The following is a 20,739-nucleotide window of genomic DNA, read 5'->3' as shown; positions in this document are numbered from 1 at the left end:
CTAAACTGAATTGGAATAATTTTAAAATCCTAGCCCATACATACATCAGTGCGCAGAAAATGATAGTGAAAAGTCCCAAGAAGTCGACACATATTAACAAAGCTATAGAAAAGGTGTTACATATTATTAATAGTGTATAGATGGCCACCCTCCTTTTGGGATTTGAGGACCTCAGTCTCACTTATATCCTTATACTTATTTTTATCTTAGATCTATACTTACTTTGATATATTCTTTGGTTAACATTTGTATATGATGTAGATAGTTAAGTGTATGTTCTCAAACAGCATTGAGACAAAACATTCATCTTACAAAATTGTGTCATCATAAATATCTCCTAATGTTTCATTTTTAATATGCATTCTAATTTTGCTGTTGTTGTTTTTTTTTTTTTTTATTTATATTTCTGTATTGTTAAAAATTCAATAAAAAGTTTTTTGAAAAAAAAAAATTTCATTATGTTGAAATTATTGCATAAACCACGTCACCAGTGTAATGGTACAGGTTCACGAACATTGAACACCCATGTATAGGCAGTGCCTAACTGTAGATCCCTGCACATGGCACTTGCAACCACTGCATGCTATTTGTCAGACAATTAAAGATTAATTCAGACTAATCATCTATTACTACACATGCCAGATGGATGTCTCATATCTGGACAGATATATGACAATGTAAAAGATGATTCATGTATATCTGACAGGATATATCACAATGCATCAGATGGATTTCTCATATTTGACAAAATATATTACAAATACTACTGTGTTACATGCATACAACTGTGAACTTGAAGTATAGTTATAACAATAAAATGTCTACATCATCTGTGTGTCGCAGCACTGGTGTCACCTTCTATGACATAACACCTATTAAAGATAAACACGAGAGAATAACATGAAGGGGACTGAAAGAGGAAGCACACTTTAAGGAGGTGATGAACATGAGAAGATGTCATGGGGTGCTAGTATACATAGTCCAAAAGAGAGACATCAAATGATATATTATTTTTTCATGATGTAAGATCATATTTGTAAGATAATGTATATAATGCAAGCATATGGGTGAAGTAGAGAAAAGCAAAGATGGGTACACACTTACAGAGAAACACATACACGTGTGTATATGTGTACACACGTGTGTGTGTATGTGTGTGTGTGTGTGTGTGTGTGTGTGTGTGTGTGTGTGTGTGTGTGTGTGTGTGTGTGTGCACACACGCGTGTTTATTTGTCTCCATACATGTATATAATTGAAAACAATACTTACTACAGTATAAAATACAACAGGCTACAAGACTTGTTCACTTCTAGATTACTTTATACAAATACCTAAAGACTACATGGATATGCCAATGAACTATTGCCTCAGGATAATCTCTCTTTTTTACTCTCTTGTCTTTTATCAGTCATATTCAACATATGTAACCAAATTTTATTTCATGCTACCAAACCTAAGCTATGATAAGCTCTGGGATTCAGAAAGATTACTGCCAGTGGTAAGCATCCCTGTCTCAATGCTTTAACTCACTAAGGTGTGGCATCATGGTGGGTTGTATCTCTGGCCTACTGCAAATGTAAATGAGGAACTCCAGAAGAGTATCAGTCATATATCCCCCCAACCCAGAAATGCCTGCTGTAAGTTTTTTACATAGCTGAATGATCCAAAGAACATAAATCACCGTAAACCACCACTGCCAACCGCATTACTTAACCTGCCCAAAAGTTTACATTCATCCATTACTCTCAGTAGGAAAGACAGAAACATGTTAGAGATAAGTGCCAGGGAGTTTAGCAGATAGGTAGTAAAGTTGTGTGTGTGTGTATGTGTGTGTGTGTGTGTGTGTGTGTGTGTGTGTGTGTGTGTGTGTGTGTGTGTGTGTGTGTGTGTGTGTGTGTGTGTGTGTGTAGGTTCATAGGTATTTACTAGGCTACTGATCTGTGATGATCTCAAGAAGTCATACACACTCCCAAGGAAGTTTTTAGAATTTATATTTTGCATAAGAATAATCCAGAGGCAGGCAGAAGAAGGATGTGTTTGTGCATTTACTTTCTCATGCCTATCTAGGAGGGCCATGGGTGTTAAACTGTGAATGAATTTGTGGTTTTCCATCCATTCATCCAAATAACATTTGAATTGAGTATGTTGCTCCACTCTGCACAAGTAATCAAGGAGCCTGAATCCTCACCAATGGCACTTTAGAGGGAGAATACAAATAAATACACCCATTATTTCCAGATGCAGATCTCTCTGCATCAAGCACAATTTCCCTTAAAAGCACACATGGAACACACTTAGCCTGGGGTCTGGGTTTCTCTAGCTGCCTCTCCCCAGGTCGCCATAAGTCTAGTCCTTAGCCGAGTGCCCAAGCCAACTCCTCCATCACTCTCTGTGTGAAACCAGTGCTTCATTTCCCTGCTCCAAGTAGCTGACACACACACACACACACACACACACACACACACACACACACACACACACACACACACACTTTGAGATTAGATTTGCACACACACATACCTGAGAAAGGCTGGCACAGGTTTACTAGCTATGCCCCCTTCTGCCCAGACTATAAGGTAGTTATCACTGGCACCAGGCAAAACAAAGCCAGCTATTAAAATAAAATACTAAGGCAGAAAGGCAGTATATGCGATTGTAAAGTCACTAAAAAACTTCATTGCAAGTGCTTTCGGCCAATACTACCAGCCTTTTTCAGACAATTAAATTACAGTCATATGACCATATTTAAATACCTCTCGTGCTGACATAAACCCATTAACATACCCAAAATACAAATTAACAAATAATGTACATAAATAAAATAAAATAAAATAATATAACAAATGTTAACAACAATAAATATAATAAATATAAATATAACTATAAATATATACATTTCACCTATCATAAACTTTCAACTTTAATACACTAGAAATGGATACAACATGATTTAATCCAGGAAAAACTGATGCATTTAGAAACAGTATCTACCACAATTTACGTTGTTCTAAAATGATGTTCCATGGTCCCCCTAGGATTCACAGGTACCTGTTCCCAAACAACAAATTTAAAAACATGATCTGAAAAATTCTTAATATGTTTAAATAACACACTTGTTTCCTTAGATGTATAAATATCACAATTATGTTCATAAATATGCTGCTTTAACTTCTGCTCAGTTTTTCCTACATAATATACTGTACAAGAACAACACTTAGCAGCATAAACCACTCCTTTTGACTGGCAAGAAAAATGTCCAGAAACAATAATAAACTTTGTACCAAAATGTATTTGATCACATTCCAAAATAGAACTACACTGACTACACATACCATGCTTCCTCATCTTCCTTATAGGTTGTAATTTGGTAAAGACAAACTATCACACTAATCCTTAAAATTCTTATCACGTCTAAATATAAACTTAGAAAATCACCCAATTTCTCCAGCAGTATTCTATCAGTTCTTATCAATGTCCAGTTTTTATAGATGATATCCAAGATGTGTTTACTTTCTACATTAAATGTAGTAATAAATGCATTATCTACTATCTACTATAAATGCATTATCTATCTAAAACAAAGCCAGCTACATAAGGCTCTTACAAGGGTAGCCAGTTATACTGAGTGAAATCAATATTAATACAAATGGTAGTTTGGCCAGTAGCAAGGCTTTCAGGAGTGGCCAGAGTTATCACCAAATAAATATAAAATACTCTCAAAACTTAAAATATTTTTCTAAAAGGACCAGCCAATATGAGATGTTTAAATATATTTAATAACAGATAATAAGAAAATATGACAATGCTAAATATCTATTCACAGTAAACACCAGAGTCTCAGTCATAGGAAATATTGAAAATAACGCAGGTGAATGGATCCACAAAGTTACAGAAAAAATGTACTTCTAATCGCACTATCTATTCCTGATTAATCTAAAGAATTACTATTCCCACTTACTGAATAAAGCAAGGCAAGATAATGTGGGTGAGTGGGCCTTGTTGTCAGATCCAAGACAGAATGCAGAATGCTGAGAGCAATCTCCTACTTATATCTAAATATTATTTTTGGCTTACAGAATGGCATCAGACACATCTGGTCATCTGACTCTGTTTCCTGCACTATCCCCCATCACTAGAAGCTGCCAGGATTATAGCACCTACATGTTACCATACACACAGACAGAGCTTTGCTCAGATCTGCTGCTGCTTCTGGAAGTCATAAAACCATTAACACTTCTACTCCTCCTGCTAACTATTCTCTAGCATAGACATTGCATCTCTGGCTCCGTTCAAGACTGCGAGATAATGTCTTTACAGCTTAACCCGTAAAGTACTTTAATTTCAGATATATTTTAAAGTTTTCTGCAGATGGATTGTGATTACCTTCTGCTTTCCCAGTATCCTCTGTTGAAACATATACATTTAATTCAGTTAAAATAATGCATATACATTTCTTTTCTTTCCAGGGGGGCACAGTGTTGATTCATTTTAACACAAGCAGCTTTACAAATACATTTTTCAACACAAGCATCAGGAAAAAAATCAGTTTGATATACAAATGGCATATATTTCTTACAAAATTCCAACAAGCTGTTTTGGCATATGTTACACATCCACTGCCCTACTTTTCCTGGCATGGCTGACAATACCTCTTATCGTCACATCTCTCCCCATCTTTGAAGACTCAAGCTAGTTTTTCAAGTTTCCATTGAGAAATGTTGCTTAAAAGGAATTAGTCTATCTGGTAATACATTATCCCATACCTTGTCTTGAGATCCCGTGTATCCTGGCATTGCTGACCCCACTACAGTGCTGCACTGTCATATCATATACCGCTTGCAACCCTAGGCTCCACCATAGTAACTTGGCATTTTACTGGCTGGCTTGCTGTAGCCATAGATCCCCCTCAGATTCCTCCTGCTTCCTACTGCAAATACTTAGCACAAGGGCCTCACTAGCATGGTAAGGTTTCATCCTGTTAACATGGTACAATTTGTGCCCGTGCCTCCTGCCTAGCAGCTCTACCATATAGTTAACATTACTGACCTCTTTACCACCTTGAAGGGTTCCTCCCAAGCTGCCTGCAGCTTATTGTGTCTGACAGGAATGAGAACCATAACCTGCTGTCCCATAGCATACTCTCAGTCCCGAGCATTCCTGTCATACTAGACCTTTTTCTGCTGTTGGGTTCCTGCCAGGTTTTCCTTGGCCAAGCCCATGTGCTTCCTGAGCTTTGTCCTGAGGTTTAAGACATATGCCACAACAGACTCCTTGTAGGATTCACACTCACCCTCCCACTCATAATGAATCAAAACTAAAGGTCCCTTCACCCTATGCCCATACAGCAACTCAAAGGGTGAAAAACCTGTGGAATCCTTGGGTACCTCTATGTAAGCAAAGAGCAGATGGGGTAAATATTTGTCCCACTCTCTCTCAAACTGGTCTGCAAATACATCTAGCATGGTCTTTAGTGTAGAGTCTAACCTCTTCATAAGACTAATAGTCTGGGGATGGTAGGGGTGGTATTTAGGTGCTTCACCACACAGGGCTTCCACAGACAAGAAAGCAGGTCTGACATGAAATTGGCACCTCTGTCAGTCAGTATTTCTCTTGGATAACCTACCCTGCTGAAAATCTCTAGCAAAGCATTTGAAACCTTCTCTGCTTCAGTGGAGGACAGAGCCACTGCCTCACGGTATCTAGTAGCCTAATCTAGTACTTCCCTGTGGAGCTTAGGGTACTCAGAGGCCCCACAATATCCATAGCTACCCACTGAAATGGCTCCTCAAATACAGGCAAAGGCATCAATGGAGCTTTGACCTTGTTTCCTGCCTTGCCTACTTTTTGGCACTGCTCACAGCTCCTGCAGTACCCTTTTACATCCCTTACAATCCCAGGCCAATAAAAGTTCTACATAATATGTCTCTTGGTAGACTTTATGCCCATATGACCTGCAAAAGGAATGTCATGGGCTATTGCTAGAAGTGCCAGATGGTAGGTTTTAGGCACTCCCAACTGCTGTATAACCTCACCTTCTAGTCCTCCCTCAGGAGTCCACTCTATATACAGTAACCCTTTGTTCCAGTATACAGACTCCCCTTTTCCTTGAGAATCAGGTGCCTCCCTAGCTACCTCCATTGAGCATCTTAGTGGAGGGTTTGAGAGCTGAGCCTGTCTCAACTCGACTTTTGTGACTCTTCCCATCTCCTCTTCACTGGAAGTCTGGTATCCTCTGACAACTGTGCCTCACTGTCAGCCTGGTTACTACCATTCACATCTGACTTGCAGTCACTCTGTTCAAGGGAGCATCAGTACCTACCAGCAGCTGTGGCTCACTGCTTCCCTGAAATAGCCACATCACCAGCCCTGGCTTCAGGTGTGGGGTATGTCTGCATCTTCCCAGGCTACCAAACCCACTTGCTGTCTCCAAGCCTGACTGCATGTAACTGCATGCACACAAGGTACTGCATTATTAAAATCATTCCCTATCAGGATATCTGCAGGGATATCCTCAAACACACCTACTTGCTTGCTTCCTTTCCCACCCTCCCAGTCAAGGTGCACGCTGGCCAAAGGCATTTGGAATGGGGTCCCTTCTAAAGCTCTGACTGGAGTGACTGCCCAAGCAAATACTGTGCCTCTGTAACCACTGCAGGCTTTACAATGATTATATAACAAACTGTCTCTCTCTCTCTCTTAGCAGTGGCCCACTTTCCATCCACTAAAATAGGATATAAAACCTCTTGTGATAGTTTGGTACCCCTGTTGTCTCCAGACAACTTACCACTGGCAGACTGTTATTCCCACTTGCTGGCTCCCCCACCTTGTGTTCCCCACCTTGTCTCTGTGGACATCTATATGATACATGGCCCCACTGGTTACATTTAAAACATTTAACCCTTGATTCTGGCTGGGTACCTGAACTAGTGGCTTCCCCTGTTACTGGTGGACTCTGTTGGGGTGGTTTAGGCTACCCACCATGGGTTCCCTTATATCCATGTGCAGCACTGGGTATCCCCTTCCTGTGCAGTGATGCCCTGCTTGCTAAGTAGAGATCCCCCCACCTTTTCCCCAGCTCATCTGCAGAGTTGTACTCTCAGTCTGCCAACCAGATTCTCATGTCCTCAGGCAAAGTGTTAAGGACTTGTTCCCTCACCAAGAAGTCTGCCAGCCCTTCAAAAGTGGTGACCTGATACCCACTCACCCACCTATGAAAATAAGTGCTTAACTCAGTAATAAAGCAAAGCAGATCCACAACCTGGAAGCTGGCTCTGGAAGCCCAAAATGAAGAGTTGATGAAATGCTGATATTCCTTCTTCCGCAAGGCAGAAAATGAAAGGCTGCAACTTACATAAAACTTTCTTGCTTTAATAACAAACAAAAATCTCCTCAAGCGCTTTCGCTCAGCCTGGTGCTGAGCTTTTTCAAGATACAATAAAATCAAGCTGGTTGTACTTTATATACATAGTCAAAACTTGACCAATAATTCAATTAGTAAAAGAGAAGGTCTAATTAACCCTTCAAATTACTTGCTGGTACAAAACCTGCTTGCAGGCAAACCATTACTAAGCACAACTCACTGCAATGTCCAACAAAGTATATGCATAAACTTAATAATCAATTGTTGGTGTACACACAGATTACCATAAAAATATACAGTGTTAAAAATATGCAATATTAAAACTATGCAATGTTAAAACAATATTCAAAAGCCAATACTATACACATACTAGTATGTTAAAAATGTTTAAATGTGCTGTTTATTCAGCAAAATTTTTATTTCTGTATGTAAACCCTAAAGACACTGGTAAACCGAAAATTCATAATTTAGCCTTCCTTAACCTCAGGACGCTGCTGATGCTGCAAGTGTTATTGAGTCCTGGTCGCCTTCCTGCATCTAGTCTTAGCTGCCATAGTAACTCTTTGTATTCTAAAAGAGACCCCCAGTCCCCCCCCTTTCATCCAACCTTAGCTGTTCTAAAATAATGAATTTAATTTCCATGTTGGGACAAAAAAGGGAATGTCTATAAAAAGCATTAGTTTCCTTTTTCTTGATTATATCATACTGATGCTCATAAATACGTCTTCTGAGGGTTCTTTCAGTCTTTCCTATGTAGAAACTTTTACATTTTTAGTACTATGTATGTACTATTTTTTTATATATTATTTTAGGGTTTTCGTATATTATTATACATATATTTACATGGGAACTGGAATAGAATAATTGTTTATGTATTCTGTCGTTTTTTGTATAAGTATGCTGTAACTAATTTTTATATGTGGTTTTTAATATTGTTTATGTTTGTTTCATGGATATACAATACACAATCAATGTTAATATATATATAAAACATGAATTTATTAAAATCATTTGAAGTTTAATTATATTTATGGTACAAATTGTTTAAATAGTATATTTTAAGTATCAATTAATTAGGTAATTGATTAAACTTGTTGTGTATATAAAGGGGAGGTAGTTGGTGGTATAGTTATTCTGAAGAAGTTCGTCTTGGCGGACGAAACCCGGGTAAATTCTGTTGGATGTGTTCATTGCACGGCGTTGTGTTGGCTGTACCAGTTTGTATGTTTTTAAGAATAAATTCCATTATTGCTGCAGATTCGTTGGTGAATATTCTTCAGCGTGGAACTTTTTTGTAACAGTGAAAACATTTAACTTTGACAAGGAGGTACGTGCTATTGCTGTGGTTTACCCAGACCGTGGAACTTCCTGGTCGTCATTTACCAGTTTGTGCCTTATATACGTTTTTTTGTGTCAGTATGGAAGACGAGGCGGTTCCGGCGGACACCGGAGTTATACTTCAGCAAATTAATGCACAACTGAAGGAGCATTCGGCTCTAATTCAAAAACTGTTGGGCAAGAACAGTCATGATAATTACTCTAATGTCGATGATTCTCTTGGACTGCCATTGACACAAGCTACGCCGCATTCTCCTATTATGGCAAAGCAAGGTGAGCCAAATAAACTTTTTAGTGGAGAAAATATCAGCAATATGAACAACTCTAATTTTAACATTTGGCGTGAAAACTCCTTTTTGTTCAATATGGTTCAGAATACTGTTCAACCACCACAAATGAAACATCACGATGCAATGTGTGACATGCTTAAAACCTTTGAAATGAAATTATTTAAATACAAGCGAGTACAACTAGAAAACAGTTATTTGCAGAAAAACATAGATTTACACATGGTCCCTAAGGGACTAAGACTTTGGAAATATCCACACGGAAGTGAAAATAATGATAATATGTTAGAAGAGCTGCATGAACTGTTTAACAACACCAGAGTACGCATGATGGAAATCATGATCAAATACAATAATTTAAGAATAGATAATATGCTTAAGGAACTTGATATACTTAACCAAAATATTAGTCAAGATTCCACCTTTGACAGTCATTATACAAAATATACCACCATCATAAAGGACATTGACTTTAACTGCAGAATAATATTTAACAAAAAATGTAATAAGATTACAAGGGACATTAAAAGGTATGAGAGTGGTGAAATCTATCCTAAATCAAAAAACAAATACAAAAACCATGGTGATGAGATACAAACAGAACGTATACGGCAAGGACAGGAAGTGTATGACATCACTTCCGACAATGAGGAACAGCAACAACATGGCCCCCATGAACAGAATATATACAACGCAGAAGGAATAAGGCATTCAGAAAGGCTTCTCAATCGTGGAAATAATCGTGGTGAGGATGACTACAGAAATACGGGGGCGAGACCAAAAAGAGTTTTTTTAGCGGTAAACAACGCGAAAGCCGGATGGAAGAGTCGGAAATGAGGAATCCATCCGTACATCGTATTGATACCAACGCGCTTATTTCTGTGGATATGGACAATGTTATCGCTGTACCAACTGCGGACTTATACCAACATATTACGGTACAAGATTCGTTACAGTGCAACCAGGGCACTTGTGAACAAGGTTTGGGACATATTCATGCTATAAATGTATTACAGCCCCATATACAACAAGTATTAAGTATGAATGATACTGCTGGGGAAAGTCAATTGTATTATGGTAATGTTAAGCAACTTGATAATAGAGTAAATCATACATATAAACACAAGGATGATATAGCATCCATGATACGTGATATGGTACCTAGTTCACATAGACAGATGGGGCATGTTTGTATCCGAAATTGTATGAAAAATAATGATAATACTGGTGATGCAAAAGAGTACAACCATACTATAGATACGTGTGATTTTGTAATTGAGAAAATAACTGAAGAATCACTAACTGTTAATAATTTTCAGGGTGATACACAATTAGAATCAAGTACAATACGACAAGATGATCGAGCATTATTAGACTTGACTATATATGATTACCCTGAAATCATTCACCTTTCTCCTAATATACCGAATAGTTATACAGAAAAAACAACTGATACTATGACCAATGATGGTGTGAATTGTAATAATATCAACTTTGTAAATGATGAAATGTTGGATAATCATGAAATTAATATTCCTATTAACTTTAATATTGATTTAAATATTGACAATTATTTGGATAAAGAAAATATATGTATATCAGATAACAACTTTGAATTAATTGACAGAGAACCTTTAAGCAATCCAAACATAATTACCAACACTCATGGAGATTATAAAATATTTAACTATTCTAAACATGTATTTCATAGTAAACATGCTAATTTATTATCGCGAGGATATAATTTTGTACCCTGTCGCAAGGGGAGATTAGTTAATTCAATTGTCAACTTGAAAGTATTCAGTAGAAAATTAAATCTGAAATTATTTTTTGACGGTAGTGTACAGGACAATAGGAAGAACAATATAGGAATTGACTTGAAGAAACCCAGTATTTTTAATCCCCCCATGAATGATAAAATAAGTACTTTTGAAAAACGGGCTGAAATGGACATCAGGGATTTTTTTAAACAATATAAAACTCCCATACATAGTAATATGACTGAAAGTGATGAAGAAATACTTAAACATATATTAAATACAAAAGATATTAGAATAATGAGGCCTGATAAAGGTAGTGGAGTTGTTATAACTGATAAAGGGGATTATATTTCTTACATGACTACCATGTTGTTAGGCACATCTTATTCTGAAATAAGTTTAAATGAAATTAATATTGCACATAAAAGAATTGACAACTTATTGGAAGACATGTTAATGCAGGGTGAAATAACAGAGGACGAATATAAATATTTAGCTAATGACTATCCGGTCATTAGCGGAATATTTGGTATACCAAAAATCCACAAGGGTCTAGATAATTTACAATTTAGACCTATAGTGGATGGGAAGAGAAATAAAACATGTTTCATCAGTCAATACTTAGATAGTTATTTCAAATTGAGTATGTCTAAATTTCCATACATTACAAGAGACTCCTGGGACTTCCTTAATATGATGAATCAAGTTAAAATGAAGGATGGAGATATCATGGTAACTATAGATGTATGTAATCTTTTTACATCTATACCACATGATATAGGTTTAATTTGGTTAGAAGAACAGCTTTTTGAGTCTAAAATGTTTGACCAAACCAAAATTAATACCCTGATTGGTCTAATGGAAATTGTAATTCATAATAATTATTTGTATTATGAAGGGAATTATTATAAACAAATTGATGGAATTGCAATGGGGGCAGCATGTGCCCCCATGTATGCTAACTTAATCATGACATACTGGGAGTATAATTATATTTTTAACAGTCCATTCAAAAAATACATCAAAATATACACTAGATATTTGGACGATATCTTTATAATATGGGACAACGATGAGACAGCATTAAAAATATTCCTTGAATATATTAATCAAAATGTTCGATTCTTGAAATTCACACATCATATTGGTTATGAAAGTATATCATACCTGGATGTGGAATTAATCTTTGATAAACATAGGGGACAATTAAAATCAAACATTCACAGAAAATCGACATTTTCCAACTCCTATCTTCACTATGATAGCTGGCACCCTGACCATCAAAAGAAGGGAGTTGTAAAGGGTCAGATGGTCAGGGCAGCCAGGATGATTAGTGAAGAAGGGGAATTTTATGATGAGTTGGAATTTATGCAAAGTATGTTTTTAAATAGGGGTTATCCAAAAATCTTATGTGAAACAATTAAACAAGAAGTTAAAGTTAAGAGACAGGTAGGAATATATCAAGCCATATTACGTTATGGCTATGATAAAGATATAAGTAAAACTCAATATGAAAGTAAGGACCAGATACCCCTATATATTTCTGTATTTGATGATTGTACCCCAATAATTAAGAACATTATTATCAGAAATTGGAATTTGTTTATCAGTGAACATATGATAGCATCAATATTTCAAGGACCCATCAAGTTTGTATATAAAAAGGATGCATCTTTCAAGGAATATTTTGAACATAATATGGAAGCACAGCAATATAAAACCAATAGACCAATAGGAAATTTCAGATGTGGAAGATGTACAACATGCAAATATATACATGATACACAGGACAAAATTAAAATTAATTTTAATAATATCAAAATTAAAGGACATTTCAACTGCCATACTTCAAATGTGATTTATGTAGCACTTTGTCAACAATGTAGAGCCTTTTATATAGGCAAAACAAGTAGGAAGTTCAGGAGTAGAATAAAAGAACATGTTTTGGATATAAAGCACATGAAAACCACAAATGCCCTAGTGAGACATATTCAATTACATGCTGATCATAGATTTAAATTTTGTATAATTGATCATTTACTACATGATGTACAGGGAAGAAACACAAAATATGATTTAGACATACAGGAGTTAAAATGGCAGATCCTGTTGAATGCCCATAATTGGCCGGGACTTAATGAATATTGTACAATCAAACCTATCCTTATGAAAAATCATATTAAGGGTAAGTGTTGACTTTGTCTCTGTACACTACCGATTTTAGGTAAATTTAAGCCTAATATATAGTTTTTCAATAATAATTAATATTTCTTATAAACAGTTTCAAAAATAATTTCTACTATAAGGGAAGTGTAATATATTTATGAGCAAATTATGTTCATTTATGTACAATAGCTTGTATAATAAGTATATTTATATATACTCCAGGAGTTACCCATACACCCTTATAATTTATTATATAATCAAATAAGGAAGTATATACACATTATATAATATTACATGTATACATTAGGGTGGAGAATTTATGGGAGATACTGTATATCAATTTATGAGGCTATATATATATAAACACACATTGCATCATTAAGTATACAATTCTCATATATATATACACATATATAATTTTTTATTTTTTATATATATATATTTTTATATATTATTTTAGGGTTTTCATATATTATTATACATACATTTACATGGGAACTGGAATAGAATAATTGTTTATGTATTCTGTCGTTTTTTGTATAAGTATACTGTAACTAATTTTTATAATGTGGTTTTTAATAATGTTTATGTTTGTTTCATGGATATACAATACACGATCAATGTTAATATATATATAAAACATGAATTTATTAAAATCATTTGAAGTTTAATTATATTTATGGTATAAATTGTTTAAATAGTATATTTTAAGTATCAATTAATTAGGTAATTGATTGAACCTGTTGTGTATATAAAGGGGAGGTAGTGAGTGGTATAGTTATTCTGAAGAAGTTCGTCTTGGCGGACGAAACCCGGGTAAATTCTGTTGGATGTGTTCATTGCACGGCGTTGTGTTGGCTGTACCAGTTTGTATGTTTTTAAGAATAAATTCCATTATTGCTGCAGATTCGTTGGTGAACATTCTTCAGCGTGGAACTTTTTTGTAACAGTGAAAACATTTAACTTTGACAAGGAGGTACGTGCTATTGCTGTGGTTTACCCAGACCGTGGAACTTCCTGGTCGTCATTTACCAGTTTGTGCCTTATATACGTTAATTAGACCTTCTCTTTTACTAATTGAATTATTGGTCAAGTTTTGACTATGTATATAAAGAACAACCAGCTTAATTTTATTGTACCTTGAAAAAGCTCAGCACCACGCTGAGCGAAAGCGCTTGAGGAGATTTTTGTTTGTTATTAAAGCAAGAAAGTTTTATGTAAGTTGCAGCCTTTCATTTTCTGCCTTGCGGAAGAAGGAATATCAGCATTTCATCAACTTTTCATTTTGGGCTTCCAGAGCCAGCTTCCAGGTTGTGGATCTGCTTTGCTTTATTGGTGCTTTTAACTCAGTAATATAATCACACACACTTTCATCTGCCTTGCATCTGTGCCCACAAAACTTTTTTTCTTTAATCTTCCGGTCAACTTGGTCAACATTATACTTTTTACATACTCTTTCAAATATATTAATAAAACTATCAAAAGTTTCACCCTCTGTAAATTGTGGAAGAAATTTACTGACCTTTATGGCTTTTGGGGTTTGGATATTCCTTTCCCCATTACCTCCATGACCCTAGTGAAGAGTCAGCAGCTCCTTCTCATGTTGATATTGCCTCTCATTTTCTTCGGCCTCCAAATACTGCAGTCTCTCTTTTTCTTCTGCCTCCAAATGCTGCAGTCCCTTTGCTGATTCTAGTTCCAAATGTTTGACCTCCAGTTCAAATCTCTTTAACTCCTGATGGATTTCTAAGTCCTCTGAGGAAAAGGTGAGCTGTCCTGTTTCTGAGGGCTGCAAATCCCCATCACCAAACTGGTTGTCCTCCTGGTTGCTGGTCTGTGCTGCGACTAAGGCTGAAATAATTTCCTGTTTAGTCAGGCTGGCGTACACCAGTCCTTTAGCTTTGCACACCCTGGCCAACTGATTATTTGCTGGCTTGCCATAATCCTCTGCTGACATTCTTGCCTGCTCTCCCTGACTAAACTAAACTAACAAAAAAAATGAATAAAACTGTTGTGATATAAAACTCTGAATGTTCACCTCATGGCTGCTTGGGAGTACACACCTTTAGTGACAACTGTTTACAGGCTACAGAAGTTTAATATCCACACAACTGCTCACCAATATGTGACATCTCCACTCTGGGCCAGTAATCAAGGAGCCTGAATCCTCACCACTGACACTGAAGAGGGACATTCACTTGGAATACAAATGGATATACTCAATATTTCCAGATGCAGACCTCTCTGCAATAAGCACAATTTCCCTTAAGAGCATACAGGGGACACAGTCAGCTCAGGGTCTGGATTCCTCTATCTGTCTCCCTCCAGGTCCCCAATCAGACTCCCCACTGGCACACCTTCAGAGTTAAGCCCACAGCTGAATGCCCAAGCCAAGTCCTCCACCACTCTCTCTGTGAAACCAGTGCTTCATTTCTGTGCCACAGGTAGCTGACATGCATAAACTTTGAGATTTGATTTGCACACACACACACACACACACACACACACACACACACACACACACACACACACACACACACACACACACACACACACACACACACACACACACACACACACACACACCTTGGAAAGGCTGGCACAGGTTGACTAGCTATGCCCCCTTTTGCCCAAACTATAAGGAAGTTATCACTGCCATCAGGCACTACAAAGCCAGCTACCTAAGGCTCTTACAAGAGTATCCAATTATACTGAGTGAAATCAATATTAAAACAAGTGGTTGTTTGACCAGTAGCAAGGCTTTCAGGAGCGGCCAGAGTTATCATCAAATAAATATATTCAAATACTCTCAAAACTTAAAATATTTTTCTAAAAGGACCAGCCACAATGATAATTTTAAATATATTTAATATTAAATAATAAGAGAATATGAAAATACTAAATATCTGTTCACAGTAAACACCAGAGTCTCATTTACAGGAAATATTTAAAATAACACAGCTGAATAGAGTCACACAGTTAGAGAAAATCAGTACTTCTAATATCACTATCTATTCCTGATTAATCTAAAGAATTACTGTTCCGACTTACTGAATAGAGCAAGGCAAGATAATGTGGTTGAGTGGTCCTTGTTGTCAGATCCAAGACAGAATGCAGAATGCTGAGAGCGGTCTCCTACTAATATCTAAATATTATTTCTGGCTTACAGAATGACATCCCACATATCTGGTCATCTGACTCTTGTTTCCCGCACTATCCTCCATCACGAGAAGCTGCCAGAATTTTAGCACCTACATGTTACCATACATGTAGATAGAGCTTTGCTCAGATCTGCTGCTGTTCCTGGAAGTCATAAAACCATTTTAACACTTCTACTCCTCCTACTGAGCTACTAACTATTCTCTAGCACAGACGTTGCATTTCTGGCTCCATTCAAGACTGTGAGAGAACATCTTTATGGCTTAACCCATGAAGTAATTTAATTTCAGATATATTTTAAAGTTTGCTACAGCTGGATTGTGATTAACCCCTTCTCTCCCAGTATCCTCTGTTGAGACATATACATTTAATTCAGTTACAATAATGCATGTCCATTTCTTTTTTTTTCCAGCAGGGCACCCTATTGATACATAGTAACACAAGCAGGTTTAAAAATACATTTTTCCACACAAACATCTGTACAAATCAATTTGATATACAAATAACATATGATTCTTTACAAAAGTCTAGCAAACTGTGCTGGCATATGTTACACATCCACTGCCCTACTTCTCCTTACTGGCTGGCTATACCGCCTATTGTCACATTGAATAAGAGAAATACTTTCTTTTATGTGGAGTGAAAAGACGTTCTATAGAAGAGGTATTCTCTGTGATACTTACCTATCCATCCAACATGTTTGTGTAGTAGACTCTGTGTGTGTGTGTGTGTGTGTGTGTGTGTGTGTGTGTGTGTGTGTGTGTGTGTGTGTGTGTGTGTGTGTGTGTGTGTGTGTGTATGTATGGGTGAATGGGTGATTGTGTATATGTGACTGTGATTGGGGTAAGAGCTGGTGTGCTCAATGTATAGTGAGAGAGTGTGTGTGTGTGTGTGTGTGTGTGTGTGTGTGTGTGTGTGTGTGTGTGTGTGTGTGTGTGTGTGTATTGGGGATGGGGCTTCCTTACCTCTCAACTCCCCCCTAAACTAACAAGCACTCGATATACTATCATGGAAGCACTAGACATCAGGGTCATTTTTTACACATTTTTCAATGTTACTTAGAAAGTTAAAGCAATAGGTTTGGAATCATAATGCATTTTCTGAACAATGAGAAGTTTGAAACTCTAATGTCTGGCATTATTGACTGACTGTAATGTTCTATAAGGGATAGGACAGGTGCAAGAATATAAATTAATCAAGGACATTCTGGAAAATCAGGGATGTTTGAAGGGGAAGTGGTTTATCCATACTGGGGGGGGGGGGGGCTGCCATGCTTCTCAACGGTCATGCTCAGTACTTCCAGACAAAGCCACTAGGTGATACCAGTCAGACTTTGGAAATATTACTCGCAGTCAGACAAATGTTTATTAGAGCAGCATGTGTTTCATCATGATACAATTTCTGACCAAAAAGACAAGCAAAACAAACTGTAATGTGTGACATTATTCACATAACTCATCTCTTACAAGGAGCAGGGGCAACCTAAGTGATAACATCAGGTACTTTCTATAAACTTGAGGACAATTAACTGATAATGAAGTATTTCCTTATTGCTGCTATTGTGTCTATGAATCAGTGTTTTCCATGCTCGCACAAGACCCTTTTTACCACAGCCTTATTGATCCTGGCAAGGCTTGTTTATGAATCCTGGCAATTTTATATGCCCACCTAAACAAACACCTCTTTTTTATCATTCATTCTTTTAAACCAATTGTAGTCTTTTCATCATTAAATACTCTTTACTCTCAGATCAGCTACAAATATATGTAGCTTTTTATAATACAAATGTTTATAGTTTTTGTGGCTTTTAAATTACTCCTTGTGAACTTTAGCTTAAACCAGTTCTACATAAATGAATGGTAAGTCAGTATATTCCTTATTAAGATTCAAGGAAACCTTATTGTCATTTAGGACTACACAAGTGCAGCCTAAACAAACTTAAAAAAGTCAGCTCATGAGAGAAATGCAGTGCAAATAACGTAGATACAGCAGTATCAAAGAATAACGTAAGAAAGAAATAACACGTATGACATGCAGGTAATTAACTTTACATAAATACATTCAATACCCATTATCCAGTGATAAGTAATACATAAATACCCACCACCAAACCCCTTACACTGTTAAGATATATAGTAAATAGAGACTAGTGAATAGCAGCTGTTTAGTTACCATATTGCACTTGTTAACCTTAGACGTGACTCAGTATAGCCATCATATTCCATAATAGTAATGATAGCGGTAATTGCTCTGACAAGCAGCATTACATGAATAAAAGAGGCTTCAATGTATCATGCATTATGGTTGGTGTCTGTATTAATAAGTCTCACAGCTGTAGGATACAAACTGTTCCTGAATCTGGTAGTCCTACAGTGAAAGCTGCGGTACCTCCCTCCAGACATAAGTTGTGAGAACCAGTTGTGGGCTGGATGGGTTGAATCAGCAAGTATTTTATAAGTTCTCTTTCTTGTTCTTGTAAAGAAAAGCTCCTGAACAGAAGGGAGGTTTGTGCTCAAGATTTTCTCAGCCACCCTCACCACCCTCTGTAGTTTCTTCTTCTCAGCAGCTGTGCACTAAACTAACTGTGTACTAAAGCTTATTCCATATCATATACTTGTACTCACTTTTTTGTTGATGTTTATGTTTCTATATGGCTAAATAATTGTAATAAAGTCTGTTTTAATTTTATTTTATGATTCTTGTTTATTTGTATTATTTAAAGTTATTCCCTAGCCTGGGGATTTTCTCTTCGAGCTTCTGCTGAAAAGGGATTTTATCCAGTCAGAATTTCTCAAAAGGATATAAATTACTGTGTGTGTGTGTGTGTGTGTGTGTGTGTGTGTGTGTGTGTGTGTGTGTGTGTGTGTGTGTGTGTGTGTGTGTGTGGGTACAGAGGTGCAGTTCAATTAGTCAACACCCATTTGTGCATCAGAACTGAAGTGCTATATGTATTGAAACAGAAAGTTTTGCTGAATGCTTGTCTGGGCAATTTCTGGATGATTCACATACATGAGTGGTAGGACTGGAATTTGCGTGCGAGTGTGTGTGTTTTATGGTTCGGGTAAAGTTTAGGAAAGTAAGGGAATAGATTTAGTGTCTGTGTGTATGATTGTGAGTGTTTAGGCTTAGAGTCAAATTAGGGGATTGATTTAATGTATGTGTGTATATGATGAGTATCTGAGCTGTCTTGTGTTATAGTAGAGTTATAGGAATGGCTTTATCCAGGTAAGCTGCACATTAGGGTTAGTGGCAGGGGCAGCGTTAGGGTAAGGATTAGCACATATTACTAAGGTGGGGCAGGCAGGTGAAGCATCCTGATGCTCCTGAGGTTTTACAAAGTTTCCTGTTTTTTCCTCAGTGATGTTACGATTTGCAAAATACAGTTTTTAGTTGTATTTTTCCATGTTAAGAAGAAGCCAAAAATCTTCCCTGATGGGGAAAGGTAATGTTTGGCAGTTTTTGCACCACAAGCTGTGATGCAAAGGTAAGTGTCCAAATGATGGCAAATCACCTTAAACACATCAGATACAAAGACTACACCTTTAGTCACAATTTGCAGTCTGAAATTAATACACAGCAAATGAAATATGGCCTAGTCCTTCCTGGATTTAGTCACATTTACTTGTATTAAAGGAGATAGCATGCCTATGTGTCCATTTTCATACAAAAACTGATGAATTCTTGTACTAAAATAGCTTCATCTAAATTGTTCATAATAAATTTGACAGTCAATGGTGAATTTTAATATATAGACTTTTGAATATTTAGCAATTGATGATATAAATCCGCTAAACTGTACAGGACTAAGGCAAAAAACCCAGGAGAATCCCACTAAAGATATTCTTTAGGTTACCTGATTAACTCTCACCTTCATGCTGAATCTTTATCCAGTTATAAACATTATGATTTCTGCACAAATTCTGGGGAGCATTTAATGTATTGACATGGAGTACATTCAAAAAACCTTTAGCCAAATTGAAAACTATAACATTAACTAGTAGTCCCTCATTCAAAGCACTAACTGTATTTTTCATGAAAGCTCATTAAGTTAGATAGACAAGAACTAAAGTTCATAAAGCCATTCTGTTGTAAATTGTTGCTTGTAAGTGAAAATATGTGGAGTCGCGTGCATACCTCTTAACCTTCTTAGTGTAAGAAATCTGGGCAAATCCTGACATAATGGGGGACAAAGGGCCAGAAATAGCGACATATTTTAAATATTGTTCTTATAAACTTAGAAAAATTGTTAGAACAGGATTTGTCCTAGTGTTCATGAAGGATATGAACTCTGAAACTCAAATGTATGTCATTATTTAGTAACTTCAACCTTCAGGTCATTGCAGTGATGTGGCAGTAAACCACAGATTTTTATGAAGAACAGACCAAAAATATGAGGCAAAAATCTGGACAGTTGAGAGGTAGACTCAAGTGGCTATTACTTTCTCCAAGCATCTACCAGTCAAAGCTGTCAGACTCTCCTCGGGATTCAGCAAGCCATATTTTCCATGCAGGAACAGTGAAGGAGCTCCTGCAAGGAAAATAGGCAGCGAGCGATCCAGGAAAGTGCCATTTTTACATGCACGAGCAGCCCTACACTGTTCTAACATGGAAAACTGGCAAATATGCAAATCACCTCATTTGCTGGTGAAAACAATGCAAATGAGGTGAT

Source organism: Protopterus annectens, chromosome 6.part1, assembly GCF_019279795.1.
Source record: "Protopterus annectens isolate FY-2018-M chromosome 6.part1, PAN1.0, whole genome shotgun sequence".
In the NCBI taxonomy this organism is placed as follows: Eukaryota; Metazoa; Chordata; order Ceratodontiformes; family Protopteridae; genus Protopterus; species Protopterus annectens.
The sequence above is the reverse complement of the archived record's forward strand: the minus strand, read 5'-3'. Positions refer to the sequence as shown.